The 17,307-nt window shown below is 41.4% G+C and overlaps 1 long non-coding RNA gene across 1 annotated transcript in view; it reads left to right on the top strand.

The window, feature by feature from the left end:
• Positions 1-17,307, top strand: part of LOC110271763 — a 20,406-nt gene that overhangs the window by 1,133 nt on the left and 1,966 nt on the right. The window contains exon 2 of the long non-coding RNA XR_002362402.1: positions 7,974-7,977. This is a non-coding gene — a long non-coding RNA (uncharacterized LOC110271763). The remainder of the gene's footprint in view (positions 1-7,973; positions 7,978-17,307) is intronic.

The raw sequence follows: 17,307 nt of genomic DNA, 5'->3' as shown, positions 1-17,307 counted from the left end.
GGAAGAGATAAGGAGGAGAGCGTGGGAGGGTTTGCATCAGGTACGAAAGAGAGATCACGTAAGGGCGGCCTTAGTTCTAGGGTGACTTCAAGACTTCTTTTCGTGACAAGGTTATTGGTTCTTTGATAGCCTCAAGGATAGACCAGGTTGAGGCTCTAGATGAGGATTCCTGGCAGTGGTCACTGAAAAAGAAAGAGATCATATGCCTCCGAGAGTTTGCTTCTCCGAAGAGGCTAGAAACATTCTTTCTGAACCATTAAGGAGGAAATTGTGATTAAGGTTCTTGGAAAAAACTTTAGTTACATGGCCATGGTTCACAAACTGAAAGGGGTATGGAGGATCATTGGCATATATGAGATCTTAGATGTCGGTGTTGAGTACTTCTTCATCAAATTTGATCGTATCGACAATCGAGAAAAGGTTTTACCAAGGCGCCATAGATGATCTTCGGCCACTATATTGCAGTCAAGCCGTGGTCACCAGATTTTAAACCTTGCAAGGACACCTTCTGGAAGACTATGTTTTGGATTCGAATCGATGGTTTGAGCATATAGTACTACTAGGATAAAACCATGATGAGAATTGCTTCAACTGTGGGGAGACCAGTCAGGGTAGATCCGGCTACTAAGTCGGCGGAGCGGGAAAAATTTGCTCGGGCTTGCGTGCAAATCAATCTTGGTCTGTCAGTGGTCCGGAGTGTGATTGTTGATGAGTTTGAATATAAGGTGGAATATGAATGTTTACACCTTATTTGTGACAAGTATAATTGTTTCGGGCATTCAGGAAGAGATTGCAAAGTGACCCTGATAGAGTCAGAAGAGGTGGATTAAAAGGGAACATCAGTGACTGAGACGATGGCCCAGTGGTGCAGCCACAGGAAGCTTCGAAGGAGAAAATTTTTGAATTTGAATGCAATCCCGAAGATATAGTGATAGTTGTGGATATTGGGGAGGAAGGTCCTGGTACGTTGCATGGGAAGGAAGTGGAGTTCCAGCATTTGGGAGATGAGGTTGGCTAGACCAAAGTCTGCGGTAAAGGGAGAGGAAAATTGGGCCAATCAAACAAAGCCTAACAAACCTCTAAAGGTAAAATATCGTTGCACTCAAATAAAAAATTGGACCAGAATCGTGACTTTGGGCCATGTATGAGAGGAGCTGGATCAGGGGTGAAGACTGGGTCGGTTGGTGGATCTCTTTCTTCCTCTCAAGCACATACGGCATCTTCCAAACAGCAAGGGATGAAGGGAAAAGTTGTCTCTGTTGTAGTGCCGACTTTCACTACCATTATAAAAAATGGGCACAAGAGGTTGCACCCTTTTTCTTTGCATAATTCGCCGTCGACTCCGGACTGCCTTGGCAACGCCAGTAAGCAGCAAATCAGCAAATTGAAAGGGTTGCCGGTGGAGGGACACAAACAAATCGGGCAACAACCGGATAAGGAAAAGCAAGTCTCAGGGAAATATGATAATGGATTTTCATCATCTCGTTAGGAGACTTCGGCTGAGGTTGGTCCTTTTTATAGTACAATTTTTTATGGATTATTTAGATTTAAGCTTTCTATTTTGGAATATTAAAGAGTTAGTGAATAAATTGGCTCGAGTTCATAGTAAAGAGTTAGTGAATAAATTTCATCCTATTTTTTCATTTTGTTTGAAACCCATATTCCTTTCGAGATGATGAAATCTTTTTGGAATAATCTAGGTTATTATGGTGTTGGTGTTGTTGAGGCTAATGGTCATAGTGGGGGTATCTGGGTTTTATGTTCTAATTCAAATATTTCTGAGACTCGTGGATGTAGTTGATCAATGTATCCGTTTTGAAATCATTATAGGCAATATTTTTAGTTAGGGATAAGTATGATTTTGGTCTCTAACGTAGGGGCCAAAGATTAATTTCGTCCCTAGCCTTTTTTTCGCAACAAAATGGTCCCAAAGGTTCCAGTTTGTTTTAAAATCGTCCTTCGAACGATTTTACCCCTGTGGTCGTTAGCTTCCGTTACGAATGTTTTAACGGATTGTTGATAATGTTAATTAATATAAATAATAATAAAAGGATTAAATAATGAAAGTGAATGAATGTGAAGTGCAGGGGAGGATGAACGATGGCGGATTCTGCTGAAGGTCGACGAAGAGTAGCAGCGCTAGGGTTCAGGAGACAGCGTCCATGGCTTCCCAGAGCTCAAAAGCCTCACATTTTTGTCCAGCTGCAAAGGAGTTGCTCTGTGGCCATGGTGAGAGGCCGATTTTGCAAACTTCATCGACGAAGGATAACCCGGGACGAAGATTTTGGGGTTGCGTATACTATGAGGTAAGGTGTTCTTCCTATTTTGCCATTGTGGGTCTGAGAATTTAGGATTTGTTCATATGTCTCTGTGGCTTCTGTCAGGTTCAGGATGGCTGTGATTTCTTCGGATGGGTAGATCCGAAACCTAGAGGTGTTCAAGAAGAGGTTGAAATTGCAAAAAATATGAGGAAGATAACGAAATTAAAGACCAGATTGAATGAGGTGGAGACGAAGCTTTGGGTTGTTGCTGCTCTATGTATTGCTGGCTGGGTGGGGTTTTGTTCTTATTGCTGCAGAATCAATATAACTTAAAGCACCCGAATGGAATGCACCTAGGTTATAGATGATTTGGTAGGGAATGTTATGAGATTTCTTGTGTTGTGTGGGTAGAGTTTGAGGGTATTCTGTGATGTTATAGTGGTTTAGGTGTGTAGCATGTTTGAAGCTGTTTGAATTAATGAAGGAAAGTGCTGTTTAATGTTGCCCAAAATGTCAACTTCTTTAATGGTGAAGTTGTGTTATTTTGTAATGTAAATGTGGTTCATGAGTAAAGCACAAAAGCATTGAATACAGGATCTAAAAATTCAGTAATTACTTTTGGCATATTTCATTTGATGAGTAGTTAAAACATATACAAGTAAACTATTTGCCTCCACATGCCTAGTTCCAAAATACAGAGAAGCAATACTTCTAGTGTCCTCAGGCACTTAATACCAAAATACAGTAATGAAACCAATGTAACTAAGGTAATGTTCTGAAACTAAATAGCCAATACCAAAATACAAACACTGCTTGCAAAGCACTAAGACATGAGTCACAAAAGATTTTACATGCAAATCCTAAAGATTCCCCCACTGAGATGGAGGTAATTTGGCCATCAACCTCAGCTTCTACAGGGGTACATGAGGTGCACTGCTTTGAAGGACAAAAAATTGTCTCTTCCTGACAGATGGCTGGCTAAAGGGCTGTTTGTTGCTAGTGGAGGTTGCAGCTGATGCAGCCTTGTTCTTGGGGTGGGCCAGGATGTTGGGCTGAGTGGAAGCTTTCTTGGGCTGAGGTGCTTGTGTAGTGGGCTGGGCTGCACTTTTCTTGGGCCTTGGGGGGGTTTTCCTGGGTTGAGATGCTGCAGGTTGGTTGGTGATGGTGTAGTCTTCCTTTTTCTCCCTCCCCAAACTGTCTGACCAGGTGCCAGCTTAGGTGTATCCTTCTTAGCTCTTTTGGTTGAAGTTTGGGCCTATAAACAAAATTTAAATCATAGAGACAGTTACACACATATCATATAGTAGTCAAATTAAATTTATGGCAATCACAATGGTCAGTGAACCCTAGAACAGCATGTCACAAACCCTTTTCTTAGGCTTGGTGCAGCCGCTCTTCTTGTGTCCCACTCCACTACAATTGGAGCATCTTTGGACTTGTCCCCTCCATGACAGATGAGTTTGGCTTCTGTTGTCTTCATTTGCAGGCCCTCGCTTCCTCTTCTTCACTAGTCTGTGGCTTGGCCTCCTGTATGGAGGTGGGATGACATCATCATATTGAGTCATTTCCCATAGCTCCAGGCCGTTTACAGTGTGTATGACCTCCCGGTAGCACCTCAGGTAGGCCTCCTACTTGTAGCAGTCATCCACATATGACTCCAAATCAAGGCCCTTGAAGGTGATGCAGCTGATGGCATGAGGACAAGGAATCCCACTCATTTGCCATTTCCTGCAAGAACATTCACCAGCAGCCAGATCCACAACATACTTATCTAGACCACACATAACCTCGTACTTACTAGCAGCTGACCAGTATGGCCTCCAGTCCCTAGCTAAGCTTGCCCGTTTCTCTAATTTCTTCCTAATCATTGACATAATGTGTCCTGGATAATTAAGAACCCTTTCCCTATTTGCAACCCATCTAGTCATCATATACACCCTAATATCCTCTAGCATGGTCACAATAGGTTTCTCTCTTGCTTCTATTAAGACAGCATTAAAACTCTCACTCATATTATTAACAAGATTGTCACATTTAGATAGGAAAGTAAACCTGGACCTTGACCAGAACCTTGGTGGAATGCCATTCAGATGTCGAAATGCTTCCTCATTTAGACATCGCAAAGATTTCATCTCCTTCTCCCAGCTCTGCCAATGACTTGCTTTAGCACACCTCCACATCTTGTTCTTCAGCTTTAAACCAGGAAACTTATTCCTGAAGTTACTGTAGAGATGCCTGATACAGAACCCGTTGTCCACCCCTAGAATGACCTCTTCAAATGCCAGCAACAAGCTCTGCTAGCAGAAGGTAAGATTTCATATGATTAGTGCATTTATGAATGTATAGATGGAAAAGCTGCATAGGTTGATATATGGTGAATTACATTTTACTGATCAGACATAAACGTGCACTTTGCAAGATTGTGTGGGCTTAAGTCATCGGACAGGTGACGCAGAAATCAGACCCTAGAATCCTTAGTCTCTGCCTCCATAATCGCATACGCAATTGGAAGAATCTGGTCATTTGGGTTTCTTCCAACTGCAGTCAACAGTTGTCCTCCTTGTGGGGTTTTTAGGAAGCATCCGTCTAACCCAATGAACCTTCTGCAGTGTTGGAAACTTTTCTTGCACGCATCAAAGCATACATACAGTCTTTGGAAAACACAATAGTTCATCAGCTCTGCATTCTGTCTCTCTTGAGCAAAATCTGGTGATCGAATTACCTTCAGAATTACTGTGAAACCTGGGTTTGTTCTTAGGAGTTTATGGCAGTAGTCATTTATTCACTTGTACTGCTCCCTAAAGGCTCCCTGTATCTGACTCAAAGCCTCCTATATTGTCTTAGCTGCAATTGCCTTCGTAACGGTCAGGTTCCATTTTTTGTGAGCCCTTGCAACCAGCTCCTTCACCTTGATCCTTGGGTTGGATTCATCTTTCTTCTTAAACTGGCTACCAAACCACTTGTTGTACATAATTCCAATTCGGTGTGTCTGCATGCAGGTATGTTGGAGATTCATGCCAAGTGGATTCCTCACCGACCCTGTGTGCATATAAGCAAAAAGGGTAGCCTTTCTGACAAACATTCCAGACCCTCACCAAGTCACACTTCTTGAATTTAATGTTCATAACTGTGTGGACTGCATAGGCTGCAACTGTGTCCTTAAACTCTTGCCGAGATTCATACAATGTGCCCACCTTCCATTGGTACTTTCCCATGTCCTTTTGAGACTTATGCACTGGAAACCTCTGCCCCTCACCCTCAGTAGCCTCCTCCCCATCATCAGCACCCGACTCTTGTCCTCCAATTATATGGTCATGCTCCAATTCATCACTATCAACTGCATCGTCATCATCCAAATCACTTGTGACAACCTTTTTGCCCTTCTCCGCATTGGAATCCTTTGGCACAGCATTATCTTTACCGAATTCACTTTCATAGTCATAGACCTCATCACCGTCAGTGAAGTGGATGTCTTTGACACTATTTTTCTCTTCATTAGATGGCAAGTATGTTGGGTTATCACTGTCTTTGCCACTGGTATCATGGTCACTATCCGCCTCTTGTCCCTCTTGGCCTAATTCCACTGCACCATCCTTATTCTGGCATTCGGCTTCAGCCGCAACCCCAGCTCCATCAGTCTTTTGTACGTTCCCTTCGAACACCACTAAATCCAAACCACCACCTAAAGGTTCCTCACTCTCGTCGCCTACAGTTTCTCCCCCCCACGTCCAGAAAACCGACCTCCGAAAACCCTTCGGCATCCCCAACCTCATGCAACACAAACAGATCAACAAAGCCGCTCCTCCCTGCTATAGTACACATTTCAATTGCCTCTGTGTCACCTGTCAACAGCTTCATCTGATCCTCATAATCATCCGCAGTTGGGTCTTTGTACCATAACGCGACGATGGTGGACTTCAAGTATCCAAGCTGCCTCAGCTCCTCGTATGCCTCAAACACACTCTACCGATTGCCGTCAATGTCTTCCATGACTGTAGATTGACCCTTCAAGTATTTGAGCACACCATTCTCATATCCAAATGCCCCACCATGGTGCACCCGCATGTTGAAGAGCGCCGTCTCCTTCCCGAACAACCCTATCAATCAACACAGTGCGTTAGTAAACCAACTAACAACAACTACTACTACAATCAGTTCAAACCCTAGCCTTCCACACACCTTCACACGATCCACATTAAACCCTAAACCGGTTACGTCCATCAACAAAAGAGAAATTGCATTCAAATAATGCTTACCTCACCAAGGGCTTTCTATAGGAACGAAGCCAAGTCAACAATGCAGGAAGTTTCCCGGCAACCTCGCTCGAGCTACAAACGCCGGACAGTCCTTGCAGGAAGGCCTTCCAAGGGTTTCACACAATCGTTTCACACAAACGTTTTACTCTACAATCCTATTCTCAGACAATGCCTTGCTTGGGGAAGGCAAAATGATTTTGCAGGAAGGAATAGCAACCAGCAGGGGTATTTTGGTCTTAAAAAATTATTTTTGGGCGCAAAGGACGATTTTAAAACAAACTGGAACCTTTGGGACCATTTTGTTGCAAAAAAAGGCTAGGGATGAAATTAATTTTTGGCCCCTATATTAGGGACCAAAATTAATATGATAGTGGATCTTCATCATCTCGTTAGGAGACTTCGACTGAGGTTGGTCCTTTTTACAGTACAATTATTTTATGAATTATTTAGATTTAAACTTTCTATTTTGGAATATTAAAGAGTTAGTTAATAAATTGGCTCGAGTTCATAATAAAGAGTTAGTGAATAAATTTTATCCTATTTTTTTCATTTTGTTTGAAATCCATATTCCTTTCGAGAGGATGAAATCTTTTTGGAATAATCTAGGTTATTAGGGTGTTGGTGTTGTTAAGGCTAATGGTCATAGTGGGGGTATCTGTATTCTATTTTCTAATTCAAATATTTCTGTGAGAGTGGTCGATGTAGTTGATCAATGTATCCATTTTGAAATCACTATAGGCAATACTTCTAGTTACTACAATGCAGTGTATGCTAACCCGCATATACATCGGCATAAAGAATTTTGGGATGACTTGACAAGGATTCTTAATATGATCCACAGACCTTGGATCGTGTTAGGGGACTTTAATGATGTTCTGTTGCAGAGTGAAGTTAGAGGGGGCAGTTCAGTCTTCCTAGAGTAGAACAATTTGCAAAAATATTGGAGGATTGTGGGCTGTTTGATATGGGGGCTATTGGGAGAAGATTCACTTGGTACATGAAGGTGAGAGGTGGGGTGCAGGTGGCTAAGAAGCTTAATAGAGCAGTCATCAACTAGGACTGGCGACTAATATTTTCGGAGGCTTATACTGAGGTGTTGGCGCGCCTTCACTCTGATCATTGCCCGTTGTTCACTAGGTGCAAGATGGCAGAGAAGGCTACCAAGGGCCATCGTCCATTCAGATTCCAGGCTGAATGGATGCTCGTCCTTTTTTTAGGAATGTTGTTTATATAGCTTAAAATAAAGGAGCTCTAGATGTGGTCAAATGTTTGTTGGAGGTTTAGAAAGATGCAACTAGCTTCAATAAAAAGATTTTTGGCAACATTTTTATTAAGAAAAGGGAGCTGGAGAGGCTTTTGAATGATGTTCAAATTACTCTGGAGAGTCGGGAGGATCAACAACTTAGGATCAAAGAGCAAGTTTTACATCAGAAACTGAATTCTGTTCTTTTTCAAGAAGAGTTGTTGTGATACCAAAAGTCTAGAGAACAGTGAGTGAGATGTGGAGACAGAAATACAAAATTTTTTCATCTGCAGATGGCTATCAGGTGAAAGAGGAATAAGATTCATGGGTTATTTTTGGAGTATAGATCTTGGGCCACAAAGACTTCGACTCTAGAAATGGCGACAAATTCTTTCTTTCAAAAGTTCTTTTCTACAAGGGAGGATATTGACCTAGACGCTATGGGGCCTTTTCCCTACCTGTCTCTTAGTACCGAGGCTTGTCAAAAGCTAGTGGAACCAGTGACGTCTGAAGAGGTTAAAAGAGCTGTGATGACCATGAGTTCATTTAAAGCCCCAGGGCCAGATGGATTTCAAGCAATTTTCTACAAAGAGTTTTGGGACTTTCTTAGCAATGATGTGTGTGGGCTAATCAAGCGAGCCTTTGAGGGTGAGTCAATGAATGGGGCTATTTTTTATACTCTCGTTGTTCTAATTCCTAAAGTGGAAGTTTCCTCTTCCTTACGAGAGTTTCGGCCTATTAGCTTATGTAATGTAATTTATAAAATTGTTATATAGGTTTTAGTTAACAGGTTCAGACCTTTCCTATCGGAGATCATTGGTCCTTTGCAAGGCGGATTCATTCCAGGGAGAGGAATCACAAAGAATATTATCATTGCTCAGGAGATTATGCACTTCATGAAGAACACCAAGTCTCAAAAAGGGACCGTGGAATTCAAGATTGACTTAGAAAAAGCTTATGACAGGGTAGACTGCCATTTTTTGGAAGCTACTCTGGTCTGATTTGGGTTTCCAAAGGCTACCATTAATTTTATATTGAATTGTGTGACTTCCTCTTTGCTAGCAATTTTGTGGAATGGGAACAGGCTCCAAAATTTCAATCCAAAGAAAGGGTTGAGGCAAGGAGATCCCATGTCTCCATATCTATTTGTACTCTGTATGGAAATGCTTGCTTTCTTTATCTCTCGTAGAGCTTCCCAAGGTTCGAGGAACCTAGTAGCGGTTTCTAGAAACGGACCTCGACTCTCTCATTTGATGTTTGCAGATGACCTCTTACTTTTCTGTAAGGCATCGAAAGCTCAAGTAATAGAGGTTATGCATTGTCTGGACTTGTTTTCTAGAGCGTCAGGTCTGAAGGTAAATCTTCATAAGTCGAAGGCCCAGTGTTCCAAGAGTGTGTTGGAGAGGAGGAAAGAGGTTCTCTCAGGGGTCTCTAACATCCGGTTCTGCAATGATTTGGATAAATACCTGGAAATTAACATCAGCCATGCCAGAGCTTCTAGGAGGACGACTCAAGAGGTTATTGAAAAAATTACGAGGAAGCTCTCCAGTTAGAAAAGATGCCTGCTGAATAAGGCATGGAGGCTTTGTCTTGTCAAATCGGTTATGGCCTCTATCCCGGTTTATGACATGAAAATTTCTCTTCTCTCAAAATATGCATGTAAAAAAATTGATTCCTTGATGAGACAGTTCTTGTGGAAAGGCCAAGCGACCGGAAAAGGGCTGCCTTTGGTCTGGTGCGAGGTCGCCATAACTCCTAAAAGGGCAGGAGGATTGGGTATTAGGGATACCTCTGTGCTAATATAGCGCTTCTGGAAAAGTGGATATGGAGTTGTCTAAATAATAGCGAGAAGTTGTGGGTGCAGGTTCTACAGCATAAATATCTTAGGAATCATTTTAGTATAAGCGAAAACAGTAAAAATTCTTCATCAGCTACCTGGAAGAACATTGTTAGTGACTATGAGCATCTCAAGGACGGGCTTCGTTGGAATGTTAGGGATGTCCACAAATAAGTTTGATATGATGACTGGACTCCTTTTGGTAAGCTTTGCAACCTTGTTCCTTATGTGCATATTTCTGAATCAGATTTCATAGTGGTTAACTTGTGGAAAGGGGTATCTTGGGAGGTTGATAGTCTTACCACGCCTATTCTACATGAGATTAAGCAGTTAATTCATGGTTTGAGATATCCTAGTTCGACTGAATTGGAGCCACAGTGGGAGTGGTGGCCTACAGCAACAAAAAAGTATAGTGCAAGGGACGATTATAGATGGTTATTAAAGAAAACCTTGAATTGGAATGCCAATAGAAACTGTAATTGGTTGTGGAATACTAACATTTCAGAGAAGTTTAAATTCACTATGTGGCTTGGCTTACATGATACTTTACCGATTGAGACCTTTTGATTCAAGCGGCATTTAGGTTCTTCAGATATGTGTAAGAGATGTAATAAGGCGTAGGAAATCATGGAACATTGTCTTAGAGACTGTGAACGATTAAAGACAATTTGGCATATGTTGGATCCTAGTATCTTGGACTCGACGGCTGGTACTGCTCTTGAAGAATGGTTTCAGAAGGCCTTGGCTGACAATGAGGCGTCTTTTGGTGTAGGATATTGGTGGGTATGGAGATATAGGTGCAATGACATATTCAATGATGATAACCCTTGAACAGGCCACAAGATTGTTGTCTTGGCCAGAATTACCGCCAAGGACTTACAGATTTACAGGAATCGAAACAATGCATTTAGGTCTCTCCAAAATTGTCTATGTTAGGAACCACCAGCAAGCAATAGTTTTAAAGTTAATTATGATGCAAGCTTGTATCTGGATTCATATGTAGTGGAGTTCGAGTGTATTATTAGAGATTCTAAGGGAGGTTGGACCTCAGGCTGCTCTGGAAGCATTCCCCCTGGTCTATCATCAGATGTGAATTATTTGCTACTTGGAGGGGGTTGATTTTAGTTTGGTATTGCGGTTTGAGGGATATTATATATGAAACGGATTTCCTTGACATTCTGCACATCATGCATGATCTTACAAATGGGTATTCATCTGAAGTAACAGATTTGGTTCACAAGATTCAGGAGCTTTTATCTTGTCCTTAGCTTGTTCATGTTAAATGGGTGTCCCGAAAAGCAAATAGAGATGTGCAGATTGGATGGCTAGATATGGTACCAAGAGTAACTCTAATCATGTTATTTGGTCTAAGCCTTGTGCTGATCTCCTGCAAATAATCCAGTTGGATATAGGATAGTGTTTGCTTTGTTTCTTTGCATGTTTAGACACCAAAAAAACATACATGCATGAAATCTAGTTCAATATATTGGCCGTAATGTTAATAAAGATTAAAGAATAAGATATTATCAAGGGTATTAAATTTGAAGAAGATGCTATGGATTTAAATTTGCAAGTAGCTAATAACTCTTTCTAAAATTAGAGTGCAACAAATCTCGAGTAAATACCCATAGTCATCTCTGAGATTTGTGCAAATACTCAATCTAATCATTAAGATCCCAATTTTCCCATTGTAGTCCTCCAAATAGAGTTTCGAGCACTCAAAGTGGTCCTTGTGCATATTTCTGATGACGAGTCATCACCGGAGCGCTGACGTGGCCTCGGTTTGCCACGTGGGAGGGCTCCAACGGCTAGCTGAGCTGGCTAATTTTTGTTTGTACCCACGTTAGTCCCTCCCATTATATCTAACTCTAAATCCCCAAATGTTCATAAACTTCATCTCTTCTTCTTGTTCATCGCTCTCTCTTCATTCTTCCGTCTGGGGTTGTTACTCATGTCGATGATAGGTGGTGGTAGCACTGCATGTGGAAGCTCTGTTCGTTCTCCATCTAGCTGGAACCGGATGAGAACGCCAACCAAGAGCAGAAGATTGGGGCCGCCAGAATGGTTCGGCTATGGCTGCCGGCCGGTTCTCAGATGGTTTGGCATAGAATCGAATCCGAACAAACCGTTTTATGGTTGCCCCAATTATAATGTGGGTTATAATATTTACTTGTGTTGTTATGATTATGCTTACCTCACTATTCTTTTGTTGTTCTTCTCTGAACTTTGATCGTTTCTTGGTTACAGTCAAGTGGGAAAAGATGGTGCAGGCTTTTTGTGTGGGCAGATTCTGGGAATGAGGAACAGGTTGATAAGCCAAAATCTTGTGGTGATGATTATGAAGTGAAGATGAACTTTAATTGGAGGCTTCAGAGGTTGGAGGAGGATGTCCATATGCAAAAAGTGATTACCCAGTTGTTAGTGTTAGTTGTGTCTGTATTGATAGTGTTGTTGGTTATCCTGTATTGTAAATGATGAATGAGTTGGTGGTTTAGGGTTCCCTGTAAGGAATAGATGCTGAAAAACTGCTTGTTGATGGAATGAAAATGTTGTTAACTATGAAACTATTGTTATTTATGTTTGTGCATGAAATGAACCATAATCAGTAATGGCTGAATAAGGCAACAAAAGTGATTGGTAAACCCAAAGCATAGTGTATTAAGATAAATTCCATTGTTTATAAAAAAACAACAAAAGACAATGATAAAAGGCAGCCAAGGAACATGAAACTGCTATCAATAGTTTCCTCAAAAGAAAGGCATCTCAAAAAGGCTAAAGGATCACAATTCACCATCTAGTCATTGTCTGTTGGAAAAGACTAATTACACAAAACAGAAACCCCTAAATAGATTTATCTAAAGTCTTTAGTTCTTCTTTCTTGGTGGCTTAAATCCTGGGGTTGGGATGAACTTCATCACGTTGGCAAACTTTGTTGCTGTTGCTGAAGATGCACCTTGCAAGGGGTTCACTGTTGGTGAAGTTCCCGGTAGAGAGGATTTTCTTCTTGGTGACAGCTTAGAAGGCCTTTTCAGTCCAGGATCCTATAAGAGACAAACTTGGCATTAAGTATAATTGATCCACTTAAATCATAAAGGCATGAATATATAAATTTTCAGTTACCTTTTGAGAATCCTCTTCCTCAGAAGCAATAGGCTAAGATATCTCGATCTCCACGTGATTGCTTTCCATATCAGGTTGGCCACCATCGTTTTGGGGCTGCTCAACTTGCTGCTCAGGCGTAGGATTTCCTGCATCTTTTTTCTTCTTCTCAGCCGCCTCGGCAGTAGTGGCAGCTGCAGTAGCAGCGGCAGCATCAGCATCCCTCTTTTTTTGCAGCTTCTCTTTGTGTGTCCCTTTTCACCACAGAAACTGCAAGTAAAGGTTTCCAACTGCCTTTTTAGATGTACACCATCTGCAGTGTTACTCAATAGTTTTGGATCAACTTTAGGCTTCTTAGTTCCAAAACCACTCTTCTCATCCGCATCCATCCTCCTCTTCATCTTTAGTTTCCAAGTTTTGTCTTGATTTTAGGGGCATGTGGCCTGTTACAGTCCTCTGCTTGTTCCCATAGTGGTTGTCCAGGAATTGGATTAATGTGGTGATTATAAGTTTCCCTATATAATTCCATAGTTAGCCATCTGTGACAGGAGTCCTCTGGCTGCTTATTGACACGAGAGATGGCAGCACAAGCATGTACACACGGAATACCTGCAGGTGCCAAATACTGACATGAACCATGATAATTGTTATCCATAAAGTAATTGCTATGCATAAAGACAATTGTTATACACAAGAAACTTACCTGTAAGCATCCAAAATTGGTAGGTACACAATCTTTTTCCTATGTCCACAACATGGTTAGTTGGATGTCCGTGTACCTTAAATTTTTTGTACCCGTTATCCCCGGTCTAAATAGGATTCCAATTCTTAGACTCTTTCCTAACTTTTTCCAGCCTGCTCTTTATAACAGGTGTGAGCTTCCCAGTGTGATTCTTCAGTTTAACCTTGTTCTTCGCTATGGTGCGCATGACAAACATTCTTACTTCCTCCAGCAATGTTATGATGGGTTTGGCTCTTGCATCTTTGATCTTAGCAATGAACACCTCGCATGCGTTGTCACATATGCTATCCAACTTTGGCTTATGGCTGAATAAGCTTCTGGTCCAAGCATCCATCGGCCACTTTTCTAAATATGCCCAAGCATCTTCGTTTAATCTTTTGATCTTGTCCATTCCATCCCTGAACTCTTGGTAAGTTGTTGCCCTTGAACACTCCCACAAAATCTCCCGTAGCTGTAAGTCCTTCTAATTCTTGTTGAAATTTTTCCATAAATGCCAGACGCAGAAACGGTGATGCACGTCAGGCATCACCTCTTTCACTACTGATATCAGTCCCTGCCAGTTTCACAAAATATTATACATACATGACTACGAAAGCAATGTGCACATATACGTCCCTGACATTATAATCGTGACCCATAAAAATCCCTGAAATTTAATAAATATCCCCATAATGGTCCCTAAAGATCATAGTCGTGACCCATAGAAGCCCCTAACCTTTATCCAGTGTGCACATAATGATTCAAGAAGTATATAACAAGCTTACAGGATACCTTGATTAATTAGACAACCAATAATTACAAGTTCTCTATACAAGCATATATGCATAATGATTCAGGAGATTAACCTATTTGTTGCATCTAGCAACAATCTTTGTATAACAACATAATTATAAGTTCTCCATATAAGCATATAAGCATATTACAACACAATTCTTAATGGAACATTTAACCATCAATATCCAATAGAATCAAAGCAGGACAATAAGTGTAAGTGCTCCATACCTTTTACATATCTGATATGAAGCACCAGTCATGATCTTTATAGTAACCCAAGTCCTGATAAAGTAGCTCAAGAAACCATCTCCATGTCTCTGTATTCTCCACTCTGACAATAGCCCAGGCTATTACATAGATATGGTGATCTGCATCTAACCCTATGGTTGACAAAATCTGGCCACCAAACCTTGTCTTTAGGAAAGCACCATCCAAACCTATCAAAGGATGGCAACCAGCCTTGAACCTGTTTTTACAGCCGCTTAAGCATACATACATCCTATCAAAGGTAACTTCACCGTTTGGTTGTGGGGTGATGCATATTTGCACAGTGGAACCGGGATTAGTCTTCAGAAGCGTCATACCATAATCCCGAACCATCCTATATTGCTCTTTCTCATCCCCATACAGGACACTTCTAGCATCCATTAATGCCCTAGAGATTGAATTCTTATTCAGTGTCAAGTCAAACCTTGTCTTGAAGTAAGTTGTAGCCTCGCAGTGTCTAAAATTTGGATACTTTCTCACCTTTACAAGCTTGCTGCATACCCAATTCCTGTTGGCAGCCCTATTCTTGTGCTCTCTTGGACAAGTATGGTCATCGTTGAAGGTCTTAATTTGCCAACACGTGTCTTCATGGTCTCTTCATGCATAAGCCACCCATGGACACTCTTTGACCTTACACACCGTCCTGCACCTTACGTTATCATTTTTCACTAGCTTTATACTTCTACCTTCTTGGATTGTGTATTCCCTCACAGCTTCTCTAAATTCCCATTTCGTTCCGAACTTCATGCCAACCTCAAGATGCAGCTCTCCAAACCTTGCATCCTCCCTAAACAGCGGACATGCCTCCTCAGAATCACTTCCTTTCTCCAGCTCATCTTCTGAGTTTGGAGGTGTCTTCATCTCCTCTGAGTGCCAAGAATTGGTGCCATCTGAGTCAATACTTGGATCTAGTCCATCCTCTGCACCTTCATCAACACAACCCACTAACCCAAGGTCAACTTCAACGTCACTCACCTCCTGCACCAAACCGTCGTCTTCATGCAATATCTTCTCCTTCCCTTTACCTAATGGATTAACATTTCTAGATCCCACCTCTGCATGTACCATATTTTTCCTAATCCTACTCCCAGTTTTAGGATCATTCCCTGCAGCCTCAGAATCAGAGGAACTACCATCATCCGGACCTGGCTTAAACAGGCTATCCTCTTCACTGTCAGAGGAGTCAGAAGACACATCAAAGGAAACTTCATTGTTAAACACTTTGCTCCTGAATCCTCTAACAACAGACCGTGTACAAGGTCTCCTGAAAATACTTGATCTCTTTGACAGTTTTTGCTTGTTGCTCTTATCTGATTTAGTGCTGACTGGGCTTCGTGGACTGGCTGGTTCTGGTGGTTTTCGTGGGCTTGGTGGGCTGGATGAATCTACTGGGCTTCGTTGCCTTTGGGGGGTTAGTTTTCTTGGGAGGGTTGGTTGTCTTGGGAGAATTAGTATTTTTTGGAGTGTGATGGTTGTGTTTGCCGTGGAGATGTATTGTTTTTGTTGGGACTGGATTTGCAAGAACTATTGGGTACAACCTTCGGGGTGGGAGCAACTATGAGTGCATGAGTCTCATTGAGTGGGGGACTCACATTAGCATCTGTAGTTGCATTACACCCCTCTCCACCAACGTCATCCAAGTACACAACTGTGTTATCTCCCTCTAACACCTCCAGCACTGACACTCCATGCTCAAAATATACATCAATCAATCCATCATTTGTCCTAAAACAATTCACTATCTCTCTTATCTCTTTGTCACTGTTTACATTTCTCAACCCATTATCTAAGCCTTTTCCAGGAATATGCCACCAGAACTGTTTTATGTCATTGTACCCAAGCTCTTTATGGTAGTTTCGTACATAGAAGACATCTAGAGTATCAGTGTCTAGATCACCTAAACAGGCCTTGTTGTCCGGAGAATATACCATAATCCCTTCTGCAATTTTTTTGAAGTCACCCCCATGATGAATCATGATGTCCATCCTCTCTTCCATCTGCAAGAAATTTTAAATTTTCACTTAATACATGCAGAATTTGAAAGCCTACCAATGCATTATTAAAAAAAAAAAAAATCAACACCACAAGAACACATTTTTTTTCCAATCCTGCATACATCTCTCTGTTTCATTCGGGTTAAATAGAGCAACCCCACAAACCCTAGCCAACCTTCAAATTCTAGACACTACAATGACACCAAAACTCTCAAACCTCAACTACACTAACAACGTGCATATCATCAACCAACACTGGATTGAAAATACAAAATAAAAAAAGAAAGGTTACCTTGAGTCCGATCACAAAGTCGGAACCTCGTGCTTCTGGTGAAGGAGGGGAAGAACGAAAATAACTTTTGGTCGGATTACTTCTTCTCTCAACTTTTTCAAGCTAGCGAATAGAACCCTATGGCTACGCCATTGATGAGGAGATGAAGATGAAGTCAGAGGGTGGAAGAAGAAGAGACGAGTGAAGTGTAGTGTTTGTGTTGGAGAGAAAATTATTTTTCATGCTAAATAACATATAAACGGCGTCGTTTTTGGCTATTAAGTGCACCAAACCAAAACAACGACGTTTTAGAGCCCTCCCACATGGCAAATCGAGGCCACGTCAGCGCTCCGGTGATGACTCATCACCAGAAATATGTCCAGAGATCACTTTGAGTGCTCGAAACTCTATCTGGAGGACTACAATGAGAAAATTGAGATCTTGAGGATTAGATTGAGTATTTGCGCAAATCTCAGGACGACTATGGGTAAAACTCACAAATTTCTTGTAAATCATAATATATATATTTCTAGGAGCAAACCTAATCAAAACAACTAAACTAA

The sequence above is a fragment of the Arachis ipaensis genome, chromosome B05, assembly GCF_000816755.2.
Source record: "Arachis ipaensis cultivar K30076 chromosome B05, Araip1.1, whole genome shotgun sequence".
Classification (NCBI taxonomy): Eukaryota; Viridiplantae; Streptophyta; class Magnoliopsida; order Fabales; family Fabaceae; genus Arachis; species Arachis ipaensis.
This window is presented reverse-complemented; position numbering and strand designations above follow the sequence as displayed.